The sequence below is a fragment of the Gracilinanus agilis genome, chromosome 1 (assembly GCF_016433145.1).
Source record: "Gracilinanus agilis isolate LMUSP501 chromosome 1, AgileGrace, whole genome shotgun sequence".
NCBI lineage: Eukaryota > Metazoa > Chordata > Mammalia > Didelphimorphia > Didelphidae > Gracilinanus > Gracilinanus agilis.
The window spans coordinates 121,738,949-121,755,798 of record NC_058130.1 but is presented as its reverse complement, the minus strand read 5'-3'; the positions used below and the strand labels follow the sequence as shown (position 1 = coordinate 121,755,798).

The 16,850-nt window shown below is 37.0% G+C and overlaps 1 protein-coding gene across 1 annotated transcript in view; it reads right to left on the bottom strand.

Moving 5' to 3' along the window:
• Positions 1 to 15,503, bottom strand: part of PTPRD (protein tyrosine phosphatase receptor type D) — a 610,060-nt gene extending 594,557 nt beyond the window's left edge. The window contains exon 1 of the mRNA XM_044656609.1: positions 15,432 to 15,503. The gene's annotated coding sequence lies outside the window, so the exon portion shown is untranslated. The remainder of the gene's footprint in view (positions 1 to 15,431) is intronic.
• Between the last annotated feature and the right edge of the window lie 1,347 nt (positions 15,504 to 16,850).

Sequence of the window (16,850 nt, the reverse complement as noted above, 5' to 3'; positions counted from 1 at the left end):
CACTAAAACCTTACTCTAACATTTTTTTTGAATCATGGAGGTGACCCACAATCCTCATAGACCATGCCAGAAAAAGGGAGCTCTGGCAGACCCAAACAAGCTGAGAAAGCTTCCAGAATGTTCCTTGGTTACTCAGTTGTTTTTTTTCTGCTGCCAAGAGACCAGCCTCAGTTTCCAGGGTCTCAGCAGGGGTGACTGCAGGTTATGTGAGGAAGAATTGTTTTCTATCACAGCAATTTAGGAAGGCAGTTTCGTAAGAAATTCAAGAGTTGTGTTTTTTACTGGAGAGATTATTCACCCTGATAGATTCTTTAAAATACACTGTGTGTATACACTAATATTTCTTTGAAGTATATTTTATATGTAGGTATGTGTGTGTTTGTATGTATATATGTATATGTGTGTATATCATATACATATGTATAGATAAACACATTCAAGGAAATATGTGTACATATATGGAGATATATATGCATATAAATATTTGTATTTATAGATTCTAAAGAGTACAGATACCTTGCAGTATAACTAAAATAAGTAGGGCTTGTGTAAACTTCTAGGGCAGGGGGATTAGGGAAAATTTGTGTAATCTGACATTTTTCTAACCTTGCTCATCAAAGTATTCAGTTCTGAATGCTAGCTATGGCAATGTAAAATATTTTTGATGTGGCATCTTTCAAAGCCTGCTAAATATTCAAAAGAAAAATGAAGAGTTTTTGTTTCCAAATGCCTTTACAATTATATTTGCCAGTTGTTATTGACAGCATTTTTATGTGTTTGTGGTCATACACTTTTATTTTTCTCAAGAGCTTGCCGTAAAGGATAGAATGTAGTTTTTGACAAATGCACAGTCCTATTGAATTGTTACATGTCTGTCATTCTCAGAATAAATGGATTATTTCAAAGGAACTTAATTAATTAGACATAAAAACACGGGCCTTTATTCAATTTTTCAACAAAACATAATCACATTTTTATTACTTCTACTTTAGTATATACATTTTTTAATATTAGCATCAATCACTAAGGCACTGATAATTCAAGAAATATTTGGATGTATGTCTCTTAAAAGCAGATGCTAGGTCATAAAAATTCTTTGAAATAAAAACTTATCACTCAAACTTTCACACAATGATACACATTCTAAAGAGTTTCTCACTGGAATTAGCCATCTGTATAGCATAGTTTGCCCTCTATACCAAAGAATTATTAAAGATAATTCAGCATACAATTTAATAATGGTCAAATCCTAACCTGACACCATTTTATATACTAGATCACAGAAAATGGCTTGAGATCAAATAACTGTTAGGTTAACTGCCAGTCCTGGAGAAGATTTTAGAGATTTTAACTTTCCTCCATTATGATTCCTTATTTACTGAACATTCACGGAATAGAATGGTATAATCTAAGCAACTTCCCGATGGGAACTTGACATGGGCCCAGCTTTCCAAAGACTTTAGAAATCTTAAGTCTGTGACCAAGAATATTACAGAATATTATAATTTAATCAAATCAATCAATAACCAATTACTGAGCGCTTCTGCCAGAGACTGTGCTAGGCACTGGGGAGAAAAGATAAATAAAATACTCCTAGCCCTCAGGGGTATTACATATTACAAAAATTTTAAACACACTAGAAGTATGGGAATTATGAAATAAGAAACTATTGGAATTTGTTGGAAATTCATGTTTTACAAGTCAGTATCAACTTTAGGGAGAAAAACTGAGGCTCTCAAGTCTTTAGAGCACTCAGATGTTGACTTTAGTCAACAGCCCTATGTAACATTGTCACTTAAACTCTCATAGTCATGGACTCCTTTGGCATATCAGTGAAACCTATTGGCCCAGTTTTTGGAAGAATGTTCTCATATGCATAAAATAAAATGCACAAGATTACAAATCAAACTAGTTACATTAAACTGATGCAATTTTTTTCCCATTCAAATTTATAGACCTCTTAGAGTCAATGGACCTCAAGTTAAAAAACATTGCCCTTTAAGATTTAAGTCCTTCATTCATGCGGTAGTTTATTTCTTAGTGATTAGTTTATTTCTTAACTTCTCTATATCTGGCAAATCATTAGTCAGTTAGTCAATCCATCAAGAAGAAATTTTAACTGTTTACTATGTGCCATGCACTTAGCTAAGTATAGAATGTTTTAAAATGGGGAAGAAACGTCTCTGATCTCAAGAAACTCAACTCATAATGTAAAGGAGAAAGCTACATGCAAACCACTGTGAGATATATGTGGAGAGGGGGGAGATGATGAAATATATATATGTATACACATATTCATATATGTGTATGTATGTGATTATATGTATGCCTACTCACATCTGTTACATGTGCAAAATATTCATACAGGATAAATTGGAGATTATGATAGAGAGCATTAAGGGGTATAAAGGAAAGCTTCTTGGAGAAGATAGGATTTTAGCTGAGAACTTTGGGTAACTAGAAGAGTCAGAAGGTAGAGGTGAGGAGGAAGAAAGTTCTAAGCATGGGGGACAGCTAATTATAATTTAGAATACTTAGGGAAGTAGATTTGATGGAGAAGAATAAAATGTAAGAATATTGGAAAGAAAGAAAAGAACCAGGTGATGAAAGGCTCTTAATGCCAAATAGGGGATTTCATAATTTATCTGAACATTATTAAAAGCGAACTATCACCATTTCCATTTTGCAGATATGGAAAATGGGTCCCAAAAGAGGCTAAATGATTTTTCCAGGGCCACAGAGCTAACAAAATCTGAGGTGGGCTAGGAACCCAGACCATCCTGACTCTAAAGTCTGGTACTCTATCCAAGACAACACATTATTCTGATGAACATCAAAGGCAATTAGCTCTGAAATTATAGTTTTTAATATCTTGTGGCATTAATACCAGGATACTACCACACCAGAGGTTTGGCTGTAGAATGATTCCAAGGTAGTGCCTTTACACATGCTTACTAACATGGCACAATCATTCCCTGATCATCTGATATTGAACAAATCTTTGTCTTCATGACAACCTGTGGTTCTATCTAAAACAAAGGAAGGACTGAATACTATCAATACCATTATTTTAACCCAAGGCTAAAGCCACATCTATGGCTGGACTTGAACACAAGACCTAAGCCTAAGAGACACAATATTTTGCAAATAAGTTTTGATCCATAGTTATTCCTCATTGGAAAATTCCTCCGTTGCTTTGAGATGGCTGTTCCCATTGAAGGGTCAATATGCCAAAAGTGACGTATATTTTGTTAGCTATCAGTAGTCTCAGTTAAGGGGTCCGTATGAATAACACTAGATAAGATGATATATAACATCTAAGGATTTTGTTAAGCCTTAAAGAGCCCTCTTAAAACTAAAACAAATGAATTATTGTTACACAAGCCTTTCAGGTCAGCGATCAAACAACCACAACTAGGAAAGCCTACCATGGACAGATTTGACATTTCTGAGCACATGAAAAGATGCACCAAGGTTACTTAAGTTTTTTCTTCAGCCAAGTTGAAATCAGCCTAATAAGTAGGAAAAAGGGTAGGTGGAAGGCATTATTGAATAACCAAGTGCTTGCTTGAGAGCCAGCAGGCTTGAATTCTAATGATCACTTCAACTTCCAAGTAGCTGTGTGGTCTTAGGCAATTCATTTCATCTTTCCAGGTCTTAAAGCGGAGTGTGGTTTGGAGTGTTAGCCTGAATTTTTTAAAAATACTTTTTGATAACTATTTCAATATAATTTTTACATCCCTTTGTAATCCCATCTATTTTTTAAATGCTTTAAAAACACTGTTCTTAGAACTAGTCCATGGGCTTCACCAGAATGTCAAAAAGGATCCATGAAGCAAATGAACAAAATGTTACAAACCCTTGGACTGAAGGACCTCTAAGGTCCCTTCTCACTCTGAAATTCCATAAACTGATAAACCTCTAATTATCCTATGTAATCTTCAAGGTTTACATCACCATCCCAGTGACTTAGAGACTTCTCAGAGAAAGTATCCTCTTCTTCATTGTTATTAATATAATACACTCTAATTGTTCCATATATGCTGATCTCACCAATAGCAGCCATGTGAAACACTTAAAAAACAAAAAAAGAATTCACAGAAGGAAAAATCAGATTCATTTTGAACATTTAAAACAATTTGATACTATAACCTAATGGGAAATGGAATCTAAGTTACAAACTTAAAAAGAACCAACATCCATCTTAGATAGCTACACTCTTTAGTACTTTTTTCTTTTTTTAAAAAAAAGTCTATGACCATTCCATCATATAATAATTCAAGTAACTGTAGTCAACAGTTTCACATGTAAAAACTGGATTTGGGTAAAAAAATTTAAACAGTTATTAACTGATTAGTTCATAAGGAGTCCTACCCAAGAGCATTTTGAAAGCTAATTATAAAAATAACGTCGAGAAAGAACATTTCAAATTTCTATAGATGAGGTTTGTTGCTAAGGAGTTTGTCACAGGCGCACGAGTTGATAAATTTCTCAAATTATACACTTTAGAACAAGAAGGGGCCTTAGAGATCAAAGTTCTCATTTTATTTGTTAAGAAACTGAGGGATAGAGAAATTAATACATATGCCTAAGGTTACAATTATTGGAGAGAGACCATGAACTCAAACTCACTCCTTTTAATTTCAAAACCAGTACTCTTTCCACTAGATTATTCTGCCTCACAAGACTAGGAGTTTCCAGTCTATGAACAACAGAATGATATAAGAAAGCAGGCACTGTGTTTTATAACCATAGAGAAGCATGTAGTATGTGTGTGGAGAGATATCTTAGAAATACTAATAGAAATAAGCCTAAATTTAAGGTACAAATGCCATAAAAATGTCCTGAATTGACATTATATTATGCTGCTATCTCTGATGAAAATCTTCAGGGTTCCTTGTGTCAAGTACAAAATAATTTTCCAAGTCATCAAACAAACCTAGCTACATGTATTTTGCTATTTGTAAAACTGTGATTAATCAGAAGTAGACCACTGATGCATATGATCACTTGAGAAAAGTTATACTCATAAAATAGGTTAAAATGTAAAAAAAATCAAATTACCCATCTGTTATTGATAATGAAATTAATTGGTAAGTAGAAAACATGTAGTATTTGAAATGTCTTGCTTTAATTGATGCAAGTTTTCTAGCTAAAATTATTTAGGCAGGCTGCCAACAAATAGAATGCATATCAGTCACTTGGCATAATTCCATTGCTTTGATGGACCGCTGCTCTTCAGATGTCCCTGCTGGATATGTATTTCTCTTTATCAAAATGCTTCTGATTCCTTACCTGTTGGGCAGTTGTGAAACAGTCCACTTGAGATTTCAGACTTTTTCTATATAAAGGCATTTGCATTTAACAACTTCCACTCTCATGGTGACAGTACAACTCAAGTTCTTGGTAAAGAAAGATATGATGGACTTTTAGAGCTGGAAGAAAAATTAGGGCTCATCTGGGCCAGTTTCCTGATTTTCTATTCTACAGTTTCAAGTAAATATATAAATACTGGGAACTTCAAAAAATGGACATTTAACTATTCTCTTTAATACCTCTGACCTTTGCACCTGATTCGGAAGGGCAAGTGAACCTTTGGATTAGAATGGAGTACCACCCCAACTCTAATTCTTGGTTGCTATTCCTAACTCAAGTCTCTTCCCACTCCATTTCACTCTCCATTTAGATGGCAAACAGATCTTTGAAAGTCTTTCCTTCCAGCTCTAAAAGTCCAAATGCCTTTATATAAAAAAGTCTGCCAAGACCTTTCCTGATTCATAAAACCCCACTGGCTCCCGAGGTACCAAAAATTAAAAATCTTCCCTTTGGCTTTTAAGGTCCTTGTAATGACAGCCCCTTCCTATATTTCTTGTCTCCTTAAAACTTTATCTTACCCCTTCGGGTACTCTTTCCTCTGTCATTATATCCCAACCTATGTGTATTTTATTTGTACAGAGTTGTCTGTATCTTGTCCACCTGCACTGCAATGTGAGTTCCCTAAGAGCATTAGCTAGGGTCCCCCCTTTTTTCAGCACTTAATACAATGCCTGAAATATTGTGTGTGTGGGGAAGGATAGGAACAGGAATAAGCATTTATTAAGCTCTTACTACATGCTAAACACTTCAAAAATATTATTTCATTTGATCCTCACAACAACCCTGTGCGATAAGGCACTATTACTATTATGGTCTCTTTTTTATAGTTGAGGAAACTGAGGTAAATAGAGATGAAGTGACCTGTTCAGGGTCATACAGCTAGTAAGTATATAAATCAGGTTTTTTGACTCAGGGTCCCAAGCTCTATCTACTGTAGCACCTAGATAAATACTTGTTGGCTTGGATTTGTTAACTTGTGGTCCTACTTCTCCTTTTAGCGTTATGCTGTAATCTACTGTAAAGTCTCTGAATGGAGACCACTGTAAAGTATTTGAGTTTTTCCGAGGCACTGTGCCCTTCTGGGCTCTGGCTTCTGTTTCATCTATAAAGATGTTTGACTGTGACCTGAAACTGTCAATAAAATTTGCTGCATAGCAAGCTGGTATATCTAGAGTACAGAGCTAGACTTTGGAATCTTCATCCCTTGAGATGTTTAAGAAGAAATTAGGAAACTGTTTGTTCTGGGTGGTTTAGTTATTCTTCTGCCTGACCTGAAGGCAGGAGGCTGGCCCAGATCCTCTTAGGAAGCCACTTTCAGCTCTAACCCTCAGTCAGAAACACAGTACCAGAATTAGATTCAAAGTTCCATATCAGCAGGTATAATTTATTGAATTGTTCCAAGGGGGAAATACATTTTTAAGTATTTGTTTGCAAATTCTAAGAAAATTTAGGAGGTTTGGATCTTTACCTATTACTTTTTCTTTAGAGTTGTCAGAGAATTCCAGATATTGGACACTTAAAGTACATACAATGCATTCATATATCACCAGATGTTCCCAAAGATAGAGTAGGTCAAAGATGGCATTAAAAAAGTCATTTACATATATGAGGTGTAATTTATGGGAGCTTCTTCTATGATTTCCCCCCCAAGCTATAACTTAATCCTTTCTAGCCTGAGTCAAGAAATAATTAAAGTGTCAATTTGGGTGGCAAGTAGATTTAATATTTTAGGGCTATCCCAAAGGTCTATTACTTATTTTCTTCCATTTGGTCAAATATTTTAGAAAGATTCACTAAAAATAAAAGATCTATTGCAACAGTATTATTATCTTCAGCTTCTCACTCTTCCTTACTTCATATATACAATCATTTCTGAAATCTTGCCTTCTCTAACTCTGATATCGTTCACTTAAATACCCTTCTCCCTCCTTATATTAAGCTACCGTACTAGTTCAGGTCCTCAGTACCTTTCCCTTGAACTACTGCAGTAGCCTCAGCATTGGTCACTCTTGTTTCAAGTCTCTTCCCCTCTCTGGTTCATCCTCCTCAAAATTCTCAGAGGGATTTTCCAAAACTACAGGTCTGACTCTATCAGCTCTCTATTCAAGAAACTCCAGTGTCCCTATTACCTCTATGATCCAATATTTGTTGTTGTTTTGTCATCTGACTCTTCACAACCCCATTTGGAGTTTTCATGACAAAGATATTGGAGTAGTCTGCCCTTTCTTTCCCCAGGTCATTTTACAGATGAGAAAAGAGATGAGAAAGCAGAAGCAAACATTGACTTGTCCAGGGTCACAAAGCCAAGTTTGAACCCAGGAAGATAGAACTTCCTGACTTCAAACCTGTTATTCTATCCACTACATTACCTAGTAACCCTATGATCAAATACAATTTTCTCTTAATTCCTAATATATAAAGTTCTTCACAAATTGGCCTCATCTTCCCAGCCTTCTTATTCATTGCTCTGAAGTCCAGCTACACTGGATTACCTGCTATTTTTCACAAATAACACTCTTTCATCTCCATACCTTTGTATGGCCCTCCCCCAAACAGGGAATATTCTATCTTGTCACTTCCACTCCCTGGAGTTCCTGGATTTCTTCAGGATGCAAATCAGGCACTAACTTCTGGATTTATCAGGTATTAGTCCTTTCCTCTCCAAGGTCATCATATATCTGCTTTGTATGCTTTTTGTGTATACATTAATATGTTGCCCTCCCAGTTAAAATGTAATCTGTGTGAGGATAGGGACTTATTTTTTTTTATCTTTTCCACGTATCTCTAGTCCTTAATACAATGTAAGGAATGCATAAGGTAGTCAATAAATACTTTTCGATTGCCTCCCCATAGCAATATGAATTTATAGACCTCATTCCTCAGATAAGTCTTTAAAATTTTAATATTTAAATATTTTTCAAAAAGTTTGCTTATAAACTAAGATATATGTATGTATATATATATATATATATATTCAAAAAGGAACAACTAATATACATACTAATTTATTTGAGGTAAGGGAGGGGGGTTTATTTTAAACATCTAAAACAAATGTTTTAGACCTAAGTTGGAATATTATATCAGCACTCTATGTGTCCAGTCTCATTTTTTCCCCTTTGAAATTATACTGGTTGATCTTACATAGAGACAGAAGGCAGTAAATTCCTATCCTCCATCAGTACTGTTGACCTCAGAGCAAATCTCACAACTGGCTCCAGGCATCCAACATCCATCATTGCTTTTGAAACCTAATCTTTCAGAGAAGGACAGCTGCATTGGACAACGTGCTAAGCAGCTTTCTAAGATACAGTATGATTCCCACCCTTCCTTTCCCCCAAACCCCTCAAAAGTTCTACTTTTAGTTCTTGGTTTTACTTGACTGCTTTTTAAAAAACTTTTCATCAAATTATAGGTCAGAATTAAATATAATCAACATTCTAAAGAGCTTCTGTTTTTTTTTCCCAGAAAATAATCAATTTTCACATTCCATGTAAAACCAGCTGCAATCTATATTTTAAATACATACTTTTAAAAAGCAATGCTATATGATGATCACATTGTTAAGCAGAGGAAAACACTGAACAAACCATCCAAACTACAGTAATTTCTACATTTAAACAAATATATCTAAATAGGTAAACATAAAAACTGATCTTAATTGGTCTTTTAATAGGACAAAAGCAGCGTATATGGAGGTAAAAAGTCCATAACAAATATGCTTTCATTTTCTAGTAGTCCAATCAGAAAACTGATACTAGGGCCAGGCAAGTATATATTTAAGAAGAGGCATGGTCCCCCATTCTTGGGAAGCTTTTTAAAATTTAATTTGAGAAAGAAAAAAAGATAAACATGGAATCAATGTAAATGTGTACAAACCATAATTAATTTTCAAGAGTTGATTCAAGAGGCCTGATCTATGTACACTGAAGGATTAGCCAAAGGCTAGAGTAAGGAGAGGAAAGTTTCCTGAAGATGGTAAGACTTAAGTGTAGAGGGTCTATGGCAGTTCACTCAAATGAAAAGATGGATACAAAATGGAGGATAAGGGAAATAAAACGATTCCATATATTTGCAAATCGTTAGGTTAGCGGCAATAGACTATATATTTATTAGTGTTAAACCAATCTATTAATACATGCCAATTTTCCCAAACCTTAAAAGGTCATGTAGGATCATATGGACTTCAAACTGGTAGATCAATGAATATATTTGTCATTTCACATATTTAAAAATTCCTTTCTATAAATTTCCAAGAATAAAAATACAAGTGTTATTTCCTGAATGCAATGCACAAATCTCAATTTTGTTAAACTAATTCAACATTAAAGAATATAGCTCCAGGGAAGTTAAAAAAGACAATAAGGAATTTCTAAATTCAATCAATCTTATGAAATAGGCAAGTTACTGTGTTCAAACTCGGTAAACAACTGTATTACAAAGGTCACAAAGCTTCTGACACTGTAATCAGAATGTCAAAGAAAAAGCAGAATGTAAGGTGTATTTCCAGTCAATGAATTCAAACAACTAACAGAGAAAGCCTAGCTTCAGACTGAAGCCCACAAAATGGGATGGCGCCAAATGGGGTGACTGAAATCCAAAGCTAAACAGCAGACGTTTGCAAAGGAAAACATCACTTGCTCCATTTGTGGGACAAGCCCCACTATTTTCTCATTTAGGTCTGTCTACCTACTTGATCTAACAGGTCAGGGAAGGAGTTATCCAATTTGGATTTCCCAACTGCCATCCTTTTGAGTGTGTTGCTAAGTGGTCTTTAAAAAACTAGAATACAGGAAAATCATTTTGGCAAAACAGTTGTGAATCAAAAAAGATTTCCTTTTGTGTTCATTCCAGGCCATAAGGTTCTAAAGGTGTAGTATGAATGAGTAGTAACCATTTGGTCCTATTAATTGGCATTCTTCTGGTCCTAAATGTCAGCAAGCTGATCACTCCCAATTTCTTTTTTTTTAACTTCATAAAACAGAAAAAAAAATTCAAGCATTTCAGAGTGGGTGGGAGGAGGAATTAAGCAATGTGGATAGTATTTCAATGATATTGACAAGAAATATTATACCCTGGACAGTGGCAGCCATTTGAGATATACTATCTATCTTATGAAAGCAAAGGAAATTAAAATGGTATTTTCTATATAAAATGTTGAGACCAGAGAATATTTGAAATCATTTTTGTATTATACATACATACAAATAACAAGCTATATAGTAAATGGCAATTATTCAATAAGAAACAATGTGAATTGTCTGTTGTTATGAAAGATGCTTTGTTCTAACTATTCTAGTTTGTCATTTGAACAGTCTAGCACCATTCTTTTGGGGTGCTAATATTTAAATCCCACTAACTGCTGGAGCCTTAATATATCTGCTATTTAATATCTCGGAGTTTCTTTTTCTTCAACCCAAGGGAAATAGCTAATGTGTGTGATTATATTTGTGATAAGAATGAACCAGGCAAAAAGAGAATTAAAGATGTCAATTGCAGAAAAATGAGACAAAATTTAATTAAAAAGAAAACTTTTTAATATTTTGATTATTTGACCCACTCTATAAATTAATACTGTGCTAAAATCTACAAGAGTAAAATTTGCATATTTTAATTGCTAAAATCAAACGCAAAGCAGACATTGTGCTTTCAAAGCTATCACTATTTAGAAGTAAATGAGATTATGTGTTAGGAAAACACATTTCCCAATGAACTTGTCCTGGGTGAGATGTACCCTGGTGTGAGAAATTTACAGAAGCTTAAACAAATGACTCTTTGGAGGATGGAATTTTTCAAGCAAAGCACTTCCCAGCAATATTTTCCTACATCATCAGATTTTCTCAGGCAATATGTTGTAGAAGATCCTTAAATCAAGCAGATCCCAGAGAAAAGTAACTTTATTCCAACCTGGTCAATCATGGACAATATATGAAGAAATATTTGTAAATACCAATTTTGCTCCAGGCCTCTGTATTGCATCTAATAAAGTGATTCTTCAAAAGCCTTTTCCAAACAAACCACTGTTAGAATTAACTATATAAAGTAAACTGCATAAGCAAATGAGAGATTTGTTGTATACCCAGTAAAGAAAGAAAAAAAAAGCAACCCTTTCTTCTTCCTAAAATGTCTGTCCAAAAAACAAAGGACTCTTAAAAATATCACAAAATTCAGAAAATTCTTTTCTTTCAGTTTATTATTCCATATTTCTTTGCATCAGGGTGTTTTTCTAATACAAGTCTCGAAGACATATTTTTGGTGGTTAAATAGACTTTCACAGAAGCTATAAACATTCATCATTTCTTTGGTTCTTCAAAATCCACAGAACTTAAACAGGTGCCAAAGAATGAAGGACACTTAGAGTTTTCAAAACCGCAATGTTTTCTAAATATGTTTCATTTAAAAATCACAGATTTTCTATGTTAAAGAAAATGGTTAATGTATAAGATGCCCTCCAAAATAAGAGAGAGCACATTTAAACTCTGACCACTCAGAACTAGGTGCTATGACAAAAGTCAGATTGTTTTCAGTCACAGAACTCAATGGAGATATGTCCTGAAACTATACTTTCCATCTGTACAACCTTAGTGATTTTTGATTTATCCTTAGGATCCCTTCTAAAATAGAATTATCCAATAGCTTGATAAATCAGGTTCATTTAGAAGGAAATCCAATATGTAAATTCCTGAACTGCACTCTTTTACAAATGGCCTGTCTTGTCAGTTTGAAAAACTGAAAATCAACAAAGGAACACTGTAAGTATACTTGACCTAATTGCCTAGCGTCTATCAAGATCGCCATGGTTGGTTGATTTTAAATTTGTGAAACTGACACTCAAAAATGCATGGTATATCTTCCCTCTGGGTCCCATAAGTGCTGACTAAACTTCAGTCATAGCCTCAAATTCTCCGTACTTGCAAACTTACACAGTACTTCCAAAGCTAGTTCAAGTACATCATCCATCTATGTCTGAATCTTCTTTAAAGTCATTTTGTTTTCACTTATACTTGAATTATAGCAAAAGGCATTATTATCAACCTAATCAAGAAAGTATGCATTACATTCTTTCCCATTTGCTTAAAGGTGTTATATCCCGAGGAAATGAACTCCTATATGAATTTCTGCACACACACACACACACACACACACTCTCTTACCAAAAAGAAGCCATCCCTTTCCATACTCCATCCCCCCCACCATTAGTGTAGTTAATTTTTCCTAATATACAACCACTGAACAACCTGGCCATCACTTTCATCAAAGTTAAGATTTATAACAGTAACAAGAAGGTAAATAACTTTTTTTAATGCCTAGCTGAATTTTAAAAATGTTCTAATGAGAGTTTGCATATGCCATGGAATGGTGTCTACTGTATAAGAACAGTTATACAGGCCCCTAGTGGTTCAGCAAACATAACAGCAGATGAAGGGGGATCCCTACTCTCAGTTCTGGTTCCTGACATATTCCAGACTTTAAATGGATAGCAACCTTGGAACCAAATTTCATTCACTAACTGTATTTAACACTTTATGCAGTTTTCCCCCTCAAGGTGGCTTTTCATATTCAATTAAGTGCCAAGTATTTCACTATTTCACATTTAGTTATGGCACAGGCACAACTGATATTTGGATTATGTAAGAGTCAAATGGCTTTTATTCATAAACCTCTTCATGTCATTAAAAAGTAATATGCTAACTGCAAAAAGCAAAAACACATTTTAAATAGCAAACCCCAATCTGAAGCATTAAGAGTTATGTACTCTTTTCCTCTTGAAGTGCCATTCCTGGCAGTTTAGAATAGGAAACACACACCACCAGGAATATCTTAGAGCTTCTTAAGAAGAGCTGTCTTTTACTTAGTTGATGTTTCCAACATTTAATGTCCATAGATATAAACAGGATGCCACTTCTTGGGCGAAAGAAACATACATTTCTTTTTCCACATCAGCTCAGTGATAAAACTAAAATTAGAAGGCTTACTCCTCGAAAAAGTCTCCAATTAATAACACCCCTCAATCTGCCACCCCCTTGCTTTTTCTCCTTCACAAAAGAAAAATTTCATGCCGGCACATTTACAGCTTTTAGCAATTTTTTACTGGACACAATTTGACAGCTTTATGAAACTGACCAGCTTGTCAATTTCACACCTAGAAAATACAGTAATAGCTGATCTTAGGGGGTGAATTCAAGAAATGTCATAGTGTTAGCGCTATTGAGAAGCAAAGTACAGTATATAATTATTAGAGGAAGAGAAAGGTATGAAGGATTTCAATTGCTCTTGTTAATTTAGAATATGTTCTGTGAAAAACAATCCCCCCATTCAACACTGAGACCATTGCTCTTAAGTTAGTAAAACAGGGTCTATCTGCAACTTACATGATAATATATCTGCGAAAATATATATTATTTATCACTAGGAACCAATCTTTTCTTCAGACTAGTATTCTGTCTAAAGACTAGGTGTTTTAAAGTCCTAGAGTCACCTGGTTTCACTCAAGTTGTGTGATGGGTGTGTACACAATGAATTGGAGACAAAACAACAAGGTCAGAAGTATCAGTGTACTGCCACAACTTTCCACACAAGCACTAAGGCACTACAGGGGTGATAGATAAAGAAAAAACTTAAAGAGATTTAACTCTTTAAGTTCACAACGCAAATCTATGGCAAAAGTCCTGTCACAAACTGGAAGGGAATTGAAAGAATTCCCAAAAAGGATTTAACCTTGCTCAGTTCTGTGTTAAGTCAATGAGACTTCTGGGCACATTAGAAAACAAAACAAAACAAAACTTTTAACAGGAAAGATAAGGAAAGGGAAATACCTTATGTGCCCTGTTAGGCAACAATGGAATCTGCCATGCCCAAAAGAAACTAGAAGGGCAAAAAAATCACAACAATGTTAAAAGAAACAGTCAAGCGATTTAGAAATTCCTGTACTAGGAGGTATGATGAGAAAGAAAGGGGGAAAAAAAGTGATGACTTGATAGTCTCTAGTTTTAGAGATCATTTATATTTGGAATTATAGGAAACTTGATAGATGAAAACAAGGAACACACCTCTTTTTCAAGGAAAATTTAAAAAAGGTAAGGCAAAAGGATTTGCCTTTAATGTTCATAAAAAAATAAAGGCAACTTAAAGGGAGATAAAGCAAGTTTGCTATACATATATAAATGATATAATATCCCCCTCCCCCAGGAAAGCGTGGGATTTTGCTGATTTGGTGAGGTTTTTTTTTTTTCACTTTTTTTTTTTTTTTTTTTTTTTTTTTTTACAATAAGTCAGACTCCTAGACATTCATTTTGCACCTCTGATGTATAGCCATGATAATGACTGTGTGGACTCCTGTGTGTGTATGTTTGTGTGTATGTGTATACAACCAATTCCCGTAAGAGGACTACGATCTTTGATTCCAGTGTGGCAAGGTCTCCACAACAACCCCCTCCCCTCCTCCATGGCAGCCGCTTTGACTTTGATTCCTGCTATTTCTCCTTCTCCCCACTAGTTCAGAGAAAAGAAAGAATCGCCCCCTCACAATAACCAGCCCTCCTTCAAACATAATCACCATTGACTTTTTTTAAACACAGGGTTGCAGAATGGGGAGGGGGAGAGTGATTATTTTACCCCCTCTATGATCCCAAATACTCCAACTCCCCACCCTGAAGCATAGGGTGAGGGGCATGCACCCATACCCATACCTCCACACAATCTCAATCTCTCTCTCAATCTCTGTCTGTCTGTCTCTTACACACACACACACACACACACACATATTTCACTCTTATTTTCCTAAAGCTATTTACAGCTAAGGAAGAAGCAGCAGCAGCGTCCAAAGGAGCATCTGGCCAAGCAGAGACAACTGTGCGCTCTCCCGTGCCCGTGCCGGAGTGCCAGGCGCCCTTCACACACATGCATCTTGCACCGCTTGGGAGGTGCGAGCAGAGGCTGCCTGGGCAGCGGACAGAAGCCTGAAGCAGGCTGGCGGGTGAAAAGCAGAAGTAACAAGAAAGAAGGGTAGACTGGGGGGGGGGGGGGTAGAACGGGAAGGGTCAGCTGCGGGGAATTACCTGGTCATGTTTGCTCCCCAGCCACCGACACAGCAGCAGCAGCAGCTGTGCCGCCACCAATGCCTCCCTCCTCTCTCTCCTCTTTTGCTGCCGCCGCTGCCGCTGCCACCCGCCACCTCCTCTTCGCTCCCTTTTCCTCCTCCCGCTGCTGTCTCCCGGCGGCCAATTTAATCCAGTCCGGCCACAGCAGCAGCCACAGCAGGAGCCCCAGTGCGAGCTGCTGCCTGGCCCTCGTGCGGCTCTTCCAGTCCAAAGCCGGGAAGTGTAAGAGAGTCAGAGAGTGAGTCCAAAAAGCCGAAATCCGACATCCAAAGGAGCGCGTCCCCCCGCCCTCCCTCCACCCCTGCCCCCTTTTTCCTCCTCCTCCTCCTCTTCCTCCTCCTCCTCTTCCCGGGCCGTCCTCCCTCTCCTCTGGAGCCCGCTCCTGCCGAGGCGGTTTCTCCTCCTCCTTCTCTTGCTCTCTCTTTGCCTGCTCCTGCTGCTGTTGAAGGTGCTGCTGCTGCCGCCGCTGCTGCTGCTGTTTCTCCTCCCGCTCCGGGGTGCTTTGCTCCTCCTGGCTGTGGGGTCCTGCTTCGCTTCGCCTCTCTTCCCTCCGCCTCCTCTGCTTTCCTTCTTTCTTGTTCTTCTTCCTCTTTAGTATAGTCTGGCTAGAAATAGCAACTCCGTGGGTCCCCCCAGAGCTTCCCTCCCTGTCCTTTGCTCTTCCCCCCAAAAGTATCGTGCAAACAAAAGGGGGGAGAAAATTGCATGGATAGGGAAGGCAGGAGGTAGGTGTTGAAAGTGGGAGAAGACTGCCAAGGAGAAAAAAGAAGGAAGAAAGAATCAAAGCTCAATGGTAGGGTGGGATATCAGAATCATTTCTGCTGGAGAAAGAGAATTAGGGAAAGGAAGAAAAGAAAAAGAATAAAGTGATCGGAGATGCTTCTTTGTTTGCTAGTTTGTGTGATTTTAAAATCCTCCTAACGTGGCACATAGCCTATGGAATCCTGGTGGTCCATGTGTGGCAAAGCTGTTGCGATTGTGTGTGTAACTGCATGTGTGTGCGTGTGCGTGTTGTAAGGGGTTTGCCAGAGTCAGAGGGACCAAGCTCAACGAAGCCCAGAAGCGTCTCCCTGAACCTGGAACACTGGCTGGCTGAGGACTAGAGAGCTGAGCAAAGGAGAGGCTGGAGAAATGAAGAAAGGAGGCACTCCACACCATACACACACAGAGGAGGGGGCGGGTGACGTCACTCCCTGGGATCCATCTACTAGGCCAGAAAGGACCTTCTGTAAAGCATTCACTCATTCACTCATAGACACATTCCTGGTTGTTTCCGACACAAGATACCGTATGGGTGCACCAATGCGCTCAAGGTAAGAAAATCATAATATTGTCAGAGCTTTGTGAGAGCCTTGGTTTTGTACCTTGTCCACACTT